We start from the raw sequence: 17,242 nt of genomic DNA, 5'->3' as shown, positions 1-17,242 counted from the left end.
AGCTGCGGGTGCCCGCGTGTCCACCTGCCGGCCTGGCCTCTCGCACTCCCGACCTCTGGTGACGAGCCGCCAGCGCGCGCGCGTCGCCCGGCTGTCGAGGTGTCTGCCCCGCCCCCCCTTTCCTCACTCTGCCGCCGAGCTGGCGGTGCCCGCGTGTCCACCTGCCGGCCGGGCCTCCCCCACTCGCGACCTGTGCCGCCGAGCCGCCGGCGCGCGCGCATCGCCCGGCTGTCAGGGAGTCTGCCCCTCCCCCCCTCCTTCCCCAACTCGGCCGCAGAGCCGCCAGGAGCCGCGGGTCGACGAGCCCGACGGGGCTCTATCCCCTCCCCCCACTTCCCTGACTCTGCCGCCGAGCCGGCGGTGCCCCCGTGTCCACCTGATGGCCGGGCCTCTCGCACTCGCGACCTCTGGTGACGAGCCGCCAGCGCGCGCGCATCGCCCGGCTGTCGAGGTGTCTGCCCCGCCCCCCCTTTCCTCACTCTGCCGCCGAGCTGGCGGTGCCCGCGTGTCCACCTGCCGGCCGGGCCTCCCCCACTCGCGACCTGTGCCGCCGAGCCGCCGGCGCGCGCGCATCGCCCGGCTGTCAGGGAGTCTGCCCCTCCCCCCCTCCTTCCCCAACTCGGCCGCAGAGCCGCCAGGAGCCGCGGGTCGACGAGCCCGACGGGGCTCTATCCCCTCCCCCCACTTCCCTGACTGCCGCCGAGCCGGCGGTGCCCGCGTGTCCACCTGCCGGCCGGGCCTCTCGCACTCGCGATCTCTGGTGACGAGACGCCAGCGCGCGCGCGTCGCCCGCCTGGCTTGGAATCCGCCCCTCCCCCTCCTTCCCTCACTCTGCCGCCGAGCTGGCGGTGCCCGCGGGTCCACCTGCCGGCCGTTGCTCCCCTACACGCGACCTCTGGTCACGAGCCGCCGGCGCGCGCGCGTCGCCCGGCTGTCTAGGTGTCTGCCCCTCCCCCCCCTTTCCTCACTCTGCCGCCGAGTTGGCGGTGCCCGCGTGTCCACCTGCCGGCCGGGCCTCCCCCACTCGCGACCTGTGCCGCCGAGCCGCCGGCGCGCGCCCATCGCCCGGCTGTCAGGGAGTCTGCCCCTCCCCCCCTCCTTCCCTAACTCGGCCGCAGAGCCGCCAGGAGCCGCGGGTCGACGAGCCCGACGGGGCTCTATCCCCTCCCCCCACTTCCCTAACTCTGTCGACGAGCTGCGGGTGCCCGCGGGGCCACCTGCGACCGGGGCTCTCCCACTCGCGACCTCGCCCGCCGAGCCGCCAGCGCGCGCCCGTCGCCCGGCTGTCAGGCTGTCGGCCCCTCCCCCGCTCCTCCCCTCACTCTGCCGCCCAGCTGGCGTTGCCCGCGGGCACCTGCCGGCCGGGCCTCTCCCACTGGCGACCTCGCCCGCCCAGCCGCCAGCGCGCGCCCGTCGCCCGCCTGGCAGTGCCCGCGGGTCGACCAGCCGGACGGGGCTCTATCCCCTCCCCCCCTTCCCTAACCCTGCCGACGAGCTGCGGGTGCCCGCGTGTCCACCTGCCGGCCTGGCCTCTCGCACTCGCGACCTCTGGTGACGAGCCGCCAGCGCGCGCGCGTCGCCCGGCTGTCGAGGTGTCTGCCCCGCCCCCCCTTTCCTCACTCTGCCGCCGAGCTGGCGGTGCCCGCGTGTCCACCTGCCGGCCGGGCCTCCCCCACTCGCGACCTGTGCCGCCGAGCCGCCGGCGCGCGCGCATCGCCCGGCTGTCAGGGAGTCTGCCCCTCCCCCCCTCCTTCCCCAACTCGGCCGCAGAGCCGCCAGGAGCCGCGGGTCGACGAGCCCGACGGGGCTCTATCCCCTCCCCCCACTTCCCTGACTCTGCCGCCGAGCCGGCGGTGCCCGCGTGTCCACCTGCCGGCCGGGCCTCTCGCACTCGCGATCTCTGGTGACGAGACGCCAGCGCGCGCGCGTCGCCCGCCTGGCTTGGAATCCGCCCCTCCCCCTCCTTCCCTCACTCTGCCGCCGAGCTGGCGCTGCCCGCGGGTCCACCTGCCGGCCGGTGCTCCCATACACGCGACCTCTGGTCACGAGCCGCCGGCGCGCGCGCGTCGCCCGGCTGTCTAGGTGTCTGCCCCTCCCCCCCCTTTCCTCACTCTGCCGCCGAGCTGGCGGTGCCCGCGTGTCCACCTGCCGGCCGGGCCTCCCCCACTCGCGACCTGTGCCGCCGAGCCGCCGGCGCGCGCGCATCGCCCGGCTGTCAGGGAGTCTGCCCCTCCCCCCCTCCTTCCCTAACTCGGCCGCAGAGCCGCCAGGAGCCGCGGGTCGACGAGCCCGACGGGGCTCTATCCCCTCCCCCCACTTCCCTAACTCTGTCGACGAGCTGCGGGTGCCCGCGGGGCCACCTGCGACCGGGGCTCTCCCACTCGCGACCTCGCCCGCCGAGCCGCCAGCGCGCGCCCGTCGCCCGGCTGTCAGGCTGTCTGCCCCTCCCCCGCTCCTCCCCTCACTCTGCCGCCCAGCTGGCGTTGCCCGCGGGCACCTGCCGGCCGGGCCTCTCCCACTGGCGACCTCGCCCGCCCAGCCGCCAGCGCGCGCCCGTCGCCCGCCTGGCAGTGCCCGCGGGTCGACCAGCCGGACGGGGCTCTATCCCCTCCCCCCCCTTCCCTAACCCTGCCGACGAGCTGCGGGTGCCCGCGTGTCCACCTGCCGGCCGGGCCTGTCGCACTCGCGACCTCTGGTGACGAGCCGCCAGCGCGCGCGCGTCGCCCGGCTGTCGAGGTGTCTGCCCCGCCCCCCCTTTCCTCACTCTGCCGCCGAGCTGGCGGTGCCCGCGTGTCCACCTGCCGGCCGGGCCTCCCCCACTCGCGACCTGTGCCGCCGAGCCGCCGGCGCGCGCGCATCGCCCGGCTGTCAGGGAGTCTGCCCCTCCCCCCCTCCTTCCCCAACTCGGCCGCAGAGCCGCCAGGAGCCGCGGGTCGACGAGCCCGACGGGGCTCTATCCCCTCCCCCCACTTCCCTGACTCTGCCGCCGAGCCGGCGGTGCCCCCGTGTCCACCTGCCGGCCGGGCCTCTCGCACTCGCGACCTCTGGTGACGAGCCGCCAGCGCGCGCGCGTCGCCCGGCTGTCGAGGTGTCTGCCCCGCCCCCCCTTTCCTCACTGTGCCGCCGAGCTGGCGGTGCCCGCGTGTCCACCTGCCGGCCGGGCCTCCCCCACTCGCGACCTGTGCCGCCGAGCCGCCGGCGCGCGCGCATCGCCCGGCTGTCAGGGAGTCTGCCCCTCCCCCCCTCCTTCCCTAACTCGGCCGCAGAGCCGCCAGGAGCCGCGGGTCGACGAGCCCGACGGGGCTCTATCCCCTCCCCCCACTTCCCTGACTCTGCCGCCGAGCCGGCGGTGCCCGCGTGTCCACCTGCCGGCCGGGCCTCTCGCACTCGCGATCTCTGGTGACGAGACGCCAGCGCGCGCGCGTCGCCCGCCTGGCTTGGAATCCGCCCCTCCCCCTCCTTCCCTCACTCTGCAGCCGAGCTGGCGGTGCCCGCGGTTCCACCTGCCGGCCGGTGCTCCCCTACACGCGACCTCTGGTCACGAGCCGCCAGCGCGCGCGCGTCGCCCGGCTGTCTAGGTGTCTGCCCCTCCCCCCCCTTTCCTCACTCTGCCGCCGAGCTGGCGGTGCCCGCGGGTCCACCTGCCGGCCGGGCCTGTCGCACTCGCGACCTCTGGTCACGAGCCGCCAGCGCGCGCGCGTCGCCCGGCTGTCGAGGTGTCTGCCCCGCCCCCCCTTTCCTCACTCTGCCGCCGAGCTGGCGGTGCCCGCGGGTCCACCTGCCGGCCGGTGCTCCCCTACACGCGACCTCTGGTCACGAGCCGCCGGCGCGCGCGCGTCGCCCGGCTGTCTAGGTGTCTGCCCCTCCCCCCCCTTTCCTCACTCTGCCGCCGAGCTGGCGGTGCCCGCGTGTCCACCTGCCGGCCGGGCCTCCCCCACTCGCGACCTGTGCCGCCGAGCCGCCGGCGCGCGCGCATCGCCCGGCTGTCAGGAGGTCTGCCCCTCCCCCCCTCCTTCCCTAACTCGGCCGCAGAGCCGCCAGGAGCCGCGGGTCGACGAACCCTACGGGGCTCTATCCTCTCCCCCCACTTCCCTAACTCTGTCGACGAGCTGCGGGTGCCCGCGGGGCCACCTGCGACCGGGGCTCTCCCACTCGCGACCTCGCCCGCCGAGCCGCCAGCGCGCGCCCGTCGCCCGGCTGTCAGGCTGTCTGCCCCTCCCCCGCTCCTCCCCTCACTCTGCCGCCCAGCTGGCGTTGCCCGCGGGCACCTGCCGGCCGGGCCTCTCCCACTGGCGTCCTCGCCCGCCCAGCCGCCAGCGCGCGCCCGTCGCCCGCCTGGCAGTGCCCGCGGGTCGACCAGCCGGACGGGGCTCTATCCCCTCCCCCCCTTCCCTAACCCTGCCGACGAGCTGCGGGTGCCCGCGTGTCCACCTGCCGGCCTGGCCTCTCGCACTCCCGACCTCTGGTGACGAGCCGCCAGCGCGCGCGCGTCGCCCGGCTGTCGAGGTGTCTGCACCGCCCCCCCTTTCCTCACTCTGCCGCCGATCTGGCGGTGCCCGCGTGTCCACCTGCCGGCCGGGCCTCCCCCACTCGCGACCTGTGCCGCCGAGCCGCCGGCGCGCGCGCATCGCCCGGCTGTCAGGGAGTCTGCCCCTCCCCCCCTCCTTCCCCAACTCGGCCGCAGAGCCGCCAGGAGCCGCGGGTCGACGAGCCCGACGGGGCTCTATCCCCTCCCCCCACTTCCCTGACTCTGCCGCCGAGCCGGCGGTGCCCCCGTGTCCACCTGCCGGCCGGGCCTCTCGCACTCGCGACCTCTGGTGACGAGCCGCCAGCGCGCGCGCATCGCCCGGCTGTCGAGGTGTCTGCCCCGCCCCCCCTTTCCTCACTCTGCCGCCGAGCTGGCGGTGCCCGCGTGTCCACCTGCCGGCCGGGCCTCCCCCACTCGCGACCTGTGCCGCCGAGCCGCCGGCGCGCGCGCATCGCCCGGCTGTCAGGGAGTCTGCCCCTCCCCCCCTCCTTCCCCAACTCGGCCGCAGAGCCGCCAGGAGCCGCGGGTCGACGAGCCCGACGGGGCTCTATCCCCTCCCCCCACTTCCCTGACTCTGCCGCCGAGCCGGCGGTGCCCGCGTGTCCACCTGCCGGCCGGGCCTCTCGCACTCGCGATCTCTGGTGACGAGACGCCAGCACGCGCGCGTCGCCCGCCTGGCTTGGAATCCGCCCCTCCCCCTCCTTCCCTCACTCTGCCGCCGAGCTGGCGCTGCCCGCGGGTCCACCTGCCGGCCGTTGCTCCCCTACACGCGACCTCTGGTCTCGAGCCGCCGGCGCGCGCGCGTCGCCCGGCTGTCTAGGTGTCTGCCCCTCCCCCCCCTTTCCTCACTCTGCCGCCGAGCTGGCGGTGCCCGCGTGTCCACCTGCCGGCCGGGCCTCCCCCACTCGCGACCTGTGCCGCCGAGCCGCCGGCGCGCGCGCATCGCCCGGCTGTCAGGGAGTCTGCCCCTCCCCCCCTCCTTCCCTAACTCGGCCGCAGAGCCGCCAGGAGCCGCGGGTCGACGAGCCCGACGGGGCTCTATCCCCTCCCCCCACTTCCCTAACTCTGTCGACGAGCTGCGGGTGCCCGCGGGGCCACCTGCGACCGGGGCTCTCCCACTCGCGACCTCGCCCGCCGAGCCGCCAGCGCGCGCCCGTCGCCCGGCTGTCAGGCTGTCGGCCCCTCCCCCGCTCCTCCCCTCACTCTGCCGCCCAGCTGGCGTTGCCCGCGGGCACCTGCCGGCCGGGCCTCTCCCACTGGCGACCTCGCCCGCCCAGCCGCCAGCGCGCGCCCGTCGCCCGCCTGGCAGTGCCCGCGGGTCGACCAGCCGGACGGGGCTCTATCCCCTCCCCCCCTTCCCTAACCCTGCCGACGAGCTGCGGGTGCCCGCGTGTCCACCTGCCGGCCTGGCCTCTCGCACTCGCGACCTCTGGTGACGAGCCGCCAGCGCGCGCGCGTCGCCCGGCTGTCGAGGTGTCTGCCCCGCCCCCCCTTTCCTCACTCTGCCGCCGAGCTGGCGGTGCCCGCGTGTCCACCTGCCGGCCGGGCCTCCCCCACTCGCGACCTGTGCCGCCGAGCCGCCGGCGCGCGCGCATCGCCCGGCTGTCAGGGAGTCTGCCCCTCCCCCCCTCCTTCCCCAACTCGGCCGCAGAGCCGCCAGGAGCCGCGGGTCGACGAGCCCGACGGGGCTCTATCCCCTCCCCCCACTTCCCTGACTCTGCCGCCAAGCCGGCGGTGCCCGCGTGTCCACCTGCCGGCCGGGCCTCTCGCACTCGCGATCTCTGGTGACGAGACGCCAGCGCGCGCGCGTCGCCCGCCTGGCTTGGAATCCGCCCCTCCCCCTCCTTCCCTCACTCTGCCGCCGAGCTGGCGCTGCCCGCGGGTCCACCTGCCGGCCGGTGCTCCCATACACGCGACCTCTGGTCACGAGCCGCCGGCGCGCACGCGTCGCCCGGCTGTCTAGGTGTCTGCCCCTCCCCCCCCTTTCCTCACTCTGCCGCCGAGCTGGCGGTGCCCGCGTGTCCACCTGCCGGCCGGGCCTCACCCACTCGCGACCTGTGCCGCCGAGCCGCCGGCGCGCGCGCATCGCCTGGCTGTCAGGGAGTCTGCCCCTCCCCCCCTCCTTCCCTAACTCGGCCGCAGAGCCGCCAGGAGCCGCGGGTCGACGAGCCCGACGGGGCTCTATCCCCTCCCCCCTCTTCCCTAACTCTGTCGACGAGCTGCGGGTGCCCGCGGGTCCACCTGCGACCGGGGCTCTCCCACTCGCGACCTCGCCCGCCGAGCCGCCAGCGCGCGCCCGTCGCCCGGCTGTCAGGCTGTCTGCCCCTCCCCCGCTCCTCCCCTCACTCTGCCGCCCAGCTGGCGTTGCCCGCGGGCACCTGCCGGCCGGGCCTCTCCCACTGGCGACCGCGCCCGCCCAGCCGCCAGCGCGCGCCCGTCGCCCGCCTGGCAGTGCCCGCGGGTCGACCAGCCGGACGGGGCTCTATCCCCTCCCCCCCTTCCCTAACCCTGCCGACGAGCTGCGGGTGCCCGCGTGTCCACCTGCCGGCCTGGCCTCTCGCACTCGCGACCTCTGGTGACGAGCCGCCAGCGCGCGCGCGTCGCCCGGCTGTCGAGGTGTCTGCCCCGCCCCCCCTTTCCTCACTCTGCCGCCGAGCTGGCGGTGCCCGCGTGTCCACCTGCCGGCCGGGCCTCCCCCACTCGCGACCTGTGCCGCCGAGCCGCCGGCGCGCGCGCATCGCCCGGCTGTCAGGGAGTCTGCCCCTCCCCCCCTCCTTCCCCAACTCGGCCGCAGAGCCGCCAGGAGCCGCGGGTCGACGAGCCCGACGGGGCTCTATCCCCTCCCCCCACTTCCCTGACTCTGCCGCCGAGCCGGCGGTGCCCGCGTGTCCACCTGCCGGCCGGGCCTCTCGCACTCGCGATCTCTGGTGACGAGACGCCAGCGCGCGCGCGTCGCCCGCCTGGCTTGGAATCCGCCCCTCCCCCTCCTTCCCTCACTCTGCCGCCGAGCTGGCGCTGCCCGCGGGTCCACCTGCCGGCCGGAGCTCCCATACACGCGACCTCTGGTCACGAGCCGCCGGCGCGCGCGCGTCGCCCGGCTGTCTAGGTGTCTGCCCCTCCCCCCCCTTTCCTCACTCTGCCGCCGAGCTGGCGGTGCCCGCGTGTCCACCTGCCGGCCGGGCCTCCCCCACTCGCGACCTGTGCCGCCGAGCCGCCGGCGCGCGCGCATCGCCCGGCTGTCAGGGAGTCTGCCCCTCCCCCCCTCCTTCCCCAACTCGGCCGAAGAGCCGCCAGGAGCCGCGGGTCGACGAGCCCGACGGGGCTCTATCCCCTCCCCCCACTTCCCTGACTCTGCCGCCGAGCCGGCGGTGCCCCCGTGTCCACCTGCCGGCCGGGCCTCTCGCACTCGCGACCTCTGGTGACGAGCCGCCAGCGCGCGCGCGTCGCCCGGCTGTCGAGGTGTCTGCCCCGCCCCCCCTTTCCTCACTCTGCCGCCGAGCTGGCGGTGCCCGCGTGTCCACCTGCCGGCCGGGCCTCCCCCACTCGCGACCTGTGCCGCCGAGCCGCCGGCGCGCGCGCATCGCCCGGCTGTCAGGGAGTCTGCCCCTCCCCCCCTCCTTCCCCAACTCGGCCGCAGAGCCGCCAGGAGCCGCGGGTCGACGAGCCCGACGGGGCTCTATCCCCTCCCCCCACTTCCCTGACTCTGCCGCCGAGCCGGCGGTGCCCCCGTGTCCACCTGCCGGCCGGGCCTCTCGCACTCGCGACCTCTGGTGACGAGCCGCCAGCGCGCGCGCATCGCCCGGCTGTCGAGGTGTCTGCCCCGCCCCCCCTTTCCTCACTCTGCCGCCGAGCTGGCGGTGCCCGCGTGTCCACCTGCCGGCCGGGCCTCCCCCACTCGCGACCTGTGCCGCCGAGCCGCCGGCGCGCGCGCATCGCCCGGCTGTCAGGGAGTCTGCCCCTCCCCCCCTCCTTCCCCAACTCGGCCGCAGAGCCGCCAGGAGCCGCGGGTCGACGAGCCCGACGGGGCTCTATCCCCTCCCCCCACTTCCCTAGCTCTGTCGACGAGCTGCGGGTGCCCGCGGGTCCACCTGCGACCGGGGCTCTCCCACTCGCGACCTCGCCCGCCGAGCCGCCAGCGCGCGCCCGTCGCCCGGCTGTCAGGCTGTCTGCCCCTCCCCCGCTCCTCCCCTGACTCTGCCGCCCAGCTGGCGTTGCCCGCGGGCACCTGCCGGCCGGGCCTCTCCCACTGGCGACCTCGCCCGCCCAGCCGCCAGCGCGCGCCCGTCGCCCGCCTGGCAGTGCCCGCGGGTCGACCAGCCGGACGGGGCTCTATCCCCTCCCCCCCTTCCCTAACCCTGCCGACGAGCTGCGGGTGCCCGCGTGTCCACCTGCCGGCCGGGCCTCCCCCACTCGCGACCTGTGCCGCCGAGCCGCCGGCGCGCGCGCATCGCCCGGCTGTCAGGGAGTCTGCCCCTCCCCCCCTCCTTCCCCAACTCGGCCGCAGAGCCGCCAGGAGCCGCGGGTCGACGAGCCCGACGGGGCTCTATCCCCTCCCCCCACTTCCCTGACTCTGCCGCCGAGCCGGCGGTGCCCGCGTGTCCACCTGCCGGCCGGGCCTCTCGCACTCGCGATCTCTGGTGACGAGACGCCAGCGCGCGCGCGTCGCCCGCCTGGCTTGGAATCCGCCCCTCCCCCTCCTTCCCTCACTCTGCCGCCGAGCTGGCGCTGCCCGCGGGTCCACCTGCCGGCCGTTGCTCCCCTACACGCGACCTCTGGTCACGAGCCGCCGGCGCGCGCGCGTCGCCCGGCTGTCTAGGTGTCTGCCCCTCCCCCCCTTTCCTCACTCTGCCGCCGAGCTGGCGGTGCCCGCGTGTCCACCTGCCGGCCGGGCCTCCCCCACTCGCGACCTGTGCCGCCGAGCCGCCGGCGCGCGCGCATCGCCCGGCTGTCAGGGAGTCTGCCCCTCCCCCCCTCCTTCCCTAACTCGGCCGCAGAGCCGCCAGGAGCCGCGGGTCGACGAGCCCGACGGGGCTCTATCCCCTCCGCCCACTTCCCTAACTCTGTCGACGAGCTGCGGGTGCCCGCGGGGCCACCTGCGACCGGGGCTCTCCCACTCGCGACCTCGCCCGCCGAGCCGCCAGCGCGCGCCCGTTGCCCGGCTGTCAGGCTGTCGGCCCCTCCCCCGCTCCTCCCCTCACTCTGCCGCCCAGCTGGCGTTGCCCGCGGGCACCTGCCGGCCGGGCCTCTCCCACTGGCGTCCTCGCCCGCCCAGCCGCCAGCGCGCGCCCGTCGCCCGCCTGGCAGTGCCCGCGGGTCGACCAGCCGGACGGGGCTCTATCCCCTCCCCCCCTTCCCTAACCCTGCCGACGAGCTGCGGGTGCCCGCGTGTCCACCTGCCGGCCGGGCCTCTCCCACTGGCGACCTCGCCCGCCCAGCCGCCAGCGCGCGCCCGTCGCCCGCCTGGCAGTGCCCGCGGGTCGACCAGCCGGACGGGGCTCTATCCCCTCCCCCCCTTCCCTAACCCTGCCGACGAGCTGCGGGTGCCCGCGTGTCCACCTGCCGGCCTGGCCTCTCGCACTCGCGACCTCTGGTGACGAGCCGCCAGCGCGCGCGCGTCGCCCGGCTGTCGAGGTGTCTGCCCCGCCCCCCCTTTCCTCACTCTGCCGCCGAGCTGGCGGTGCCCGCGTGTCCACCTGCCGGCCGGGCCTCCCCCACTCGCGACCTGTGCCGCCGAGCCGCCGGCGCGCGCGCATCGCCCGGCTGTCAGGGAGTCTGCCCCTCCCCCCCTCCTTCCCCAACTCGGCCGCAGAGCCGCCAGGAGCCGCGGGTCGACGAGCCCGACGGGGCTCTATCCCCTCCCCCCACTTCCCTGACTCTGCCGCCAAGCCGGCGGTGCCCGCGTGTCCACCTGCCGGCCGGGCCTCTCGCACTCGCGATCTCTGGTGACGAGACGCCAGCGCGCGCGCGTCGCCCGCCTGGCTTGGAATCCGCCCCTCCCCCTCCTTCCCTCACTCTGCCGCCGAGCTGGCGCTGCCCGCGGGTCCACCTGCCGGCCGGTGCTCCCATACACGCGACCTCTGGTCACGAGCCGCCGGCGCGCACGCGTCGCCCGGCTGTCTAGGTGTCTGCCCCTCCCCCCCCTTTCCTCACTCTGCCGCCGAGCTGGCGGTGCCCGCGTGTCCACCTGCCGGCCGGGCCTCACCCACTCGCGACCTGTGCCGCCGAGCCGCCGGCGCGCGCGCATCGCCTGGCTGTCAGGGAGTCTGCCCCTCCCCCCCTCCTTCCCTAACTCGGCCGCAGAGCCGCCAGGAGCCGCGGGTCGACGAGCCCGACGGGGCTCTATCCCCTCCCCCCTCTTCCCTAACTCTGTCGACGAGCTGCGGGTGCCCGCGGGTCCACCTGCGACCGGGGCTCTCCCACTCGCGACCTCGCCCGCCGAGCCGCCAGCGCGCGCCCGTCGCCCGGCTGTCAGGCTGTCTGCCCCTCCCCCGCTCCTCCCCTCACTCTGCCGCCCAGCTGGCGTTGCCCGCGGGCACCTGCCGGCCGGGCCTCTCCCACTGGCGACCGCGCCCGCCCAGCCGCCAGCGCGCGCCCGTCGCCCGCCTGGCAGTGCCCGCGGGTCGACCAGCCGGACGGGGCTCTATCCCCTCCCCCCCTTCCCTAACCCTGCCGACGAGCTGCGGGTGCCCGCGTGTCCACCTGCCGGCCTGGCCTCTCGCACTCGCGACCTCTGGTGACGAGCCGCCAGCGCGCGCGCGTCGCCCGGCTGTCGAGGTGTCTGCCCCGCCCCCCCTTTCCTCACTCTGCCGCCGAGCTGGCGGTGCCCGCGTGTCCACCTGCCGGCCGGGCCTCCCCCACTCGCGACCTGTGCCGCCGAGCCGCCGGCGCGCGCGCATCGCCCGGCTGTCAGGGAGTCTGCCCCTCCCCCCCTCCTTCCCCAACTCGGCCGCAGAGCCGCCAGGAGCCGCGGGTCGACGAGCCCGACGGGGCTCTATCCCCTCCCCCCACTTCCCTGACTCTGCCGCCGAGCCGGCGGTGCCCGCGTGTCCACCTGCCGGCCGGGCCTCTCGCACTCGCGATCTCTGGTGACGAGACGCCAGCGCGCGCGCGTCGCCCGCCTGGCTTGGAATCCGCCCCTCCCCCTCCTTCCCTCACTCTGCCGCCGAGCTGGCGCTGCCCGCGGGTCCACCTGCCGGCCGGAGCTCCCATACACGCGACCTCTGGTCACGAGCCGCCGGCGCGCGCGCGTCGCCCGGCTGTCTAGGTGTCTGCCCCTCCCCCCCCTTTCCTCACTCTGCCGCCGAGCTGGCGGTGCCCGCGTGTCCACCTGCCGGCCGGGCCTCCCCCACTCGCGACCTGTGCCGCCGAGCCGCCGGCGCGCGCGCATCGCCCGGCTGTCAGGGAGTCTGCCCCTCCCCCCCTCCTTCCCCAACTCGGCCGAAGAGCCGCCAGGAGCCGCGGGTCGACGAGCCCGACGGGGCTCTATCCCCTCCCCCCACTTCCCTGACTCTGCCGCCGAGCCGGCGGTGCCCCCGTGTCCACCTGCCGGCCGGGCCTCTCGCACTCGCGACCTCTGGTGACGAGCCGCCAGCGCGCGCGCGTCGCCCGGCTGTCGAGGTGTCTGCCCCGCCCCCCCTTTCCTCACTCTGCCGCCGAGCTGGCGGTGCCCGCGTGTCCACCTGCCGGCCGGGCCTCCCCCACTCGCGACCTGTGCCGCCGAGCCGCCGGCGCGCGCGCATCGCCCGGCTGTCAGGGAGTCTGCCCCTCCCCCCCTCCTTCCCCAACTCGGCCGCAGAGCCGCCAGGAGCCGCGGGTCGACGAGCCCGACGGGGCTCTATCCCCTCCCCCCACTTCCCTGACTCTGCCGCCGAGCCGGCGGTGCCCCCGTGTCCACCTGCCGGCCGGGCCTCTCGCACTCGCGACCTCTGGTGACGAGCCGCCAGCGCGCGCGCATCGCCCGGCTGTCGAGGTGTCTGCCCCGCCCCCCCTTTCCTCACTCTGCCGCCGAGCTGGCGGTGCCCGCGTGTCCACCTGCCGGCCGGGCCTCCCCCACTCGCGACCTGTGCCGCCGAGCCGCCGGCGCGCGCGCATCGCCCGGCTGTCAGGGAGTCTGCCCCTCCCCCCCTCCTTCCCCAACTCGGCCGCAGAGCCGCCAGGAGCCGCGGGTCGACGAGCCCGACGGGGCTCTATCCCCTCCCCCCACTTCCCTAGCTCTGTCGACGAGCTGCGGGTGCCCGCGGGTCCACCTGCGACCGGGGCTCTCCCACTCGCGACCTCGCCCGCCGAGCCGCCAGCGCGCGCCCGTCGCCCGGCTGTCAGGCTGTCTGCCCCTCCCCCGCTCCTCCCCTGACTCTGCCGCCCAGCTGGCGTTGCCCGCGGGCACCTGCCGGCCGGGCCTCTCCCACTGGCGACCTCGCCCGCCCAGCCGCCAGCGCGCGCCCGTCGCCCGCCTGGCAGTGCCCGCGGGTCGACCAGCCGGACGGGGCTCTATCCCCTCCCCCCCTTCCCTAACCCTGCCGACGAGCTGCGGGTGCCCGCGTGTCCACCTGCCGGCCGGGCCTCCCCCACTCGCGACCTGTGCCGCCGAGCCGCCGGCGCGCGCGCATCGCCCGGCTGTCAGGGAGTCTGCCCCTCCCCCCCTCCTTCCCCAACTCGGCCGCAGAGCCGCCAGGAGCCGCGGGTCGACGAGCCCGACGGGGCTCTATCCCCTCCCCCCACTTCCCTGACTCTGCCGCCGAGCCGGCGGTGCCCGCGTGTCCACCTGCCGGCCGGGCCTCTCGCACTCGCGATCTCTGGTGACGAGACGCCAGCGCGCGCGCGTCGCCCGCCTGGCTTGGAATCCGCCCCTCCCCCTCCTTCCCTCACTCTGCCGCCGAGCTGGCGCTGCCCGCGGGTCCACCTGCCGGCCGTTGCTCCCCTACACGCGACCTCTGGTCACGAGCCGCCGGCGCGCGCGCGTCGCCCGGCTGTCTAGGTGTCTGCCCCTCCCCCCCTTTCCTCACTCTGCCGCCGAGCTGGCGGTGCCCGCGTGTCCACCTGCCGGCCGGGCCTCCCCCACTCGCGACCTGTGCCGCCGAGCCGCCGGCGCGCGCGCATCGCCCGGCTGTCAGGGAGTCTGCCCCTCCCCCCCTCCTTCCCTAACTCGGCCGCAGAGCCGCCAGGAGCCGCGGGTCGACGAGCCCGACGGGGCTCTATCCCCTCCGCCCACTTCCCTAACTCTGTCGACGAGCTGCGGGTGCCCGCGGGGCCACCTGCGACCGGGGCTCTCCCACTCGCGACCTCGCCCGCCGAGCCGCCAGCGCGCGCCCGTTGCCCGGCTGTCAGGCTGTCGGCCCCTCCCCCGCTCCTCCCCTCACTCTGCCGCCCAGCTGGCGTTGCCCGCGGGCACCTGCCGGCCGGGCCTCTCCCACTGGCGTCCTCGCCCGCCCAGCCGCCAGCGCGCGCCCGTCGCCCGCCTGGCAGTGCCCGCGGGTCGACCAGCCGGACGGGGCTCTATCCCCTCCCCCCCTTCCCTAACCCTGCCGACGAGCTGCGGGTGCCCGCGTGTCCACCTGCCGGCCTGGCCTCTCGCACTCGCGACCTCTGGTGACGAGCCGCCAGCGCGCGCGCGTCGCCCGGCTGTCGAGGTGTCTGCCCCGCCCCCCCTTTCCTCACTCTGCCGCCGAGCTGGCGGTGCCCGCGTGTCCACCTGCCGGCCGGGCCTCCCCCACTCGCGACCTGTGCCGCCGAGCCGCCGGCGCGCGCGCATCGCCCGGCTGTCAGGGAGTCTGCCCCTCCCCCCCTCCTTCCCCAACTCGGCCGCAGAGCCGCCAGGAGCCGCGGGTCGACGAGCCCGACGGGGCTCTATCCCCTCCCCCCACTTCCCTGACTCTGCCGCCGAGCCGGCGGTGCCCGCGTGTCCACCTGCCGGCCGGGCCTCTCGCACTCGCGATCTCTGGTTACGAGACGCCAGCGCGCGCGCGTCGCCCGCCTGGCTTGGAATCCGCCCCTCCCCCTCCTTCCCTCACTCTGCCGCCGAGCTGGCGCTGCCCGCGGGTCCACCTGCCGGCCGGTGCTCCCATACACGCGACCTCTGGTCACGAGCCGCCGGCGCGCGCGCGTCGCCCGGCTGTCTAGGTGTCTGCCCCTCCCCCCCCTTTCCTCACTCTGCCGCCGAGCTGGCGGTGCCCGCGTGTCCATCTGCCGGCCGGGCCTCCCCCACTCGCGACCTGTGCCGCCGAGCCGCCGGCGCGCGCGCATCGCCCGGCTGTCAGGGAGTCTGCCCCTCCCCCCCTCCTTCCCTAACTCGGCCGCAGAGCCGCCAGGAGCCGCGGGTCGACGAGCCCGACGGGGCTCTATCCCCTCCCCCCACTTCCCTAACTCTGTCGACGAGCTGCGGGTGCCCGCGGGGCCACCTGCGACCGGGGCTCTCCCACTCGCGACCTCGCCCGCCGAGCCGCCAGCGCGCGCCCGTCGCCCGGCTGTCAGGCTGTCTGCCCCTCCCCCGCTCCTCCCGTCACTCTGCCGCCCAGCTGGCGTTGCCCGCGGGCACCTGCCGGCCGGGCCTCTCCCACTGGCGACCGCGCCCGCCCAGCCGCCAGCGCGCGCCCGTCGCCCGCCTGGCAGTGCCCGCGGGTCGACCAGCCGGACGGGGCTCTATCCCCTTCCCCCCTTCCCTAACCCTGCCGACGAGCTGCGGGTGCCCGCGTGTCCACCTGCCGGCCTGGCCTCTCGCACTCCCGACCTCTGGTGACGAGCCGCCAGCGCGCGCGCGTCGCCCGGCTGTCGAGGTGTCTGCCCCGCCCCCCCTTTCCTCACTCTGCCGCCGAGCTGGCGGTGCCCGCGTGTCCACCTGCCGGCCGGGCCTCCCCCACTCGCGACCTGTGCCGCCGAGGCGCCGGCGCGCGCGCATCGCCCGGCTGTCAGGGAGTCTGCCCCTCCCCCCCTCCTTCCCCAACTCGGCCGCAGAGCCGCCAGGAGCCGCGGGTCGACGAGCCCGACGGGGCTCTATCCCCTCCCCCCACTTCCCTGACTCTGCCGCCGAGCCGGCGGTGCCCCCGTGTCCACCTGCCGGCCGGGCCTCTCGCACTCGCGACCTCTGGTGACGAGCCGCCAGCGCGCGCGCGTCGCCCGGCTGTCGAGGTGTCTGCCCCGCCCCCCCTTTCCTCACTCTGCCGCCGAGCTGGCGGTGCCCGCGTGTCCACCTGCCGGCCGGGCCTCCCCCACTCGCGACCTGTGCCGCCGAGCCGCCGGCGCGCGCGCATCGCCCGGCTGTCAGGGAGTCTGCCCCTCCCCCCCTCCTTCCCCAACTCGGCCGCAGAGCCGCCAGGAGCCGCGGGTCGACGAGCCCGACGGGGCTCTATCCCCTCCCCCCACTTCCCTGACTCTGCCGCCGAGCCGGCGGTGCCCGCGTGTCCACCTGCCGGCCGGGCCTCTCGCACTCGCGATCTCTGGTGACGAGACGCCAGCGCGCGCGCGTCGCCCGCCTGGCTTGGAATCCGCCCCTCCCCCTCCTTCCCTCACTCTGCCGCCGAGCTGGCGCTGCCCGCGGGTCCACCTGCCGGCCGGTGCTCCCATACACGCGACCTCTGGTCACGAGCCGCCGGCGCGCGCGCGTCGCCCGGCTGTCTAGGTGTCTGCCCCTCCCCCCCCTTTCCTCACTCTGCCGCCGAGCTGGCGGTGCCCGCGTGTCCACCTGCCGGCCGGGCCTCCCCCACTCGCGACCTGTGCCGCCGAGCCGCCGGCGCGCGCGCATCGCCCGGCTGTCAGGGAGTCTGCCCCTCCCCCCCTCCTTCCCTAACTCGGCCGCAGAGCCGCCAGGAGCCGCGGGTCGACGAGCCCGACGGGGCTCTATCCCCTCCCCCCACTTCCCTAACTCTGTCGACGAGCTGCGGGTGCCCGCGGGGCCACCTGCGACCGGGGCTCTCCCACTCGCGACCTCGCCCGCCGAGCCGCCAGCGCGCGCCCGTCGCCCGGCTGTCAGGCTGTCTGCCCCTCCCCCGCTCCTCCCCTCACTCTGCCGCCCAGCTGGCGTTGCCCGCGGGCACCTGCCGGCCGGGCCTCTCCCACTGGCGACCTCGCCCGCCCAGCCGCCAGCGCGCGCCCGTCGCCCGCCTGGCAGTTCCCGCGGGTCGACCAGCCGGACGGGGCTCTATCCCCTCCCCCCCTTCCCTAACCCTGCCGACGAGCTGCGGGTGCCCACGTGTCCACCTGCCGGCCGGGCCTCCCCCACTCGCGACCTGTGCCGCCGAGCCGCCGGCGCGCGCGCATCGCCCGGCTGTCAGGGAGTCTGCCCCTCCCCCCCTCCTTCCCCAACTCGGCCGCAGAGCCGCCAGGAGCCGCGGGTCGACGAGCCCGACGGGGCTCTATCCCCTCCCCCCACTTCCCTGACTCTGCCGCCGAGCCGGCGGTGCCCGCGTGTCCACCTGCCGGCCGGGCCTCTCGCACTCGCGATCTCTGGTGACGAGACGCCAGCGCGCGCGCGTCGCCCGCCTGGCTTGGAATCCGCCCCTCCCCCTCCTTCCCTCACTCTGCCGCCGAGCTGGCGCTGCCCGCGGGTCCACCTGCCGGCCGTTGCTCCCCTACACGCGACCTCTGGTCACGAGCCGCCGGCGCGCGCGCGTCGCCCGGCTGTCGAGGTGTCTGCCCCGCCCCCCCTTTCCTCACTCTGCCGCCGAGCTGGCGGTGCCCGCGGGTCCACCTGCCGGCCGGTGCTCCCCTACACGCGACCTCTGG

Source organism: Giraffa tippelskirchi, chromosome 8, assembly GCF_054371585.1.
Source record: "Giraffa tippelskirchi isolate mGirTip1 chromosome 8, T2T-mGirTip1v1.2.pri, whole genome shotgun sequence".
NCBI lineage: Eukaryota > Metazoa > Chordata > Mammalia > Artiodactyla > Giraffidae > Giraffa > Giraffa tippelskirchi.
This window is presented reverse-complemented; position numbering follows the sequence as displayed.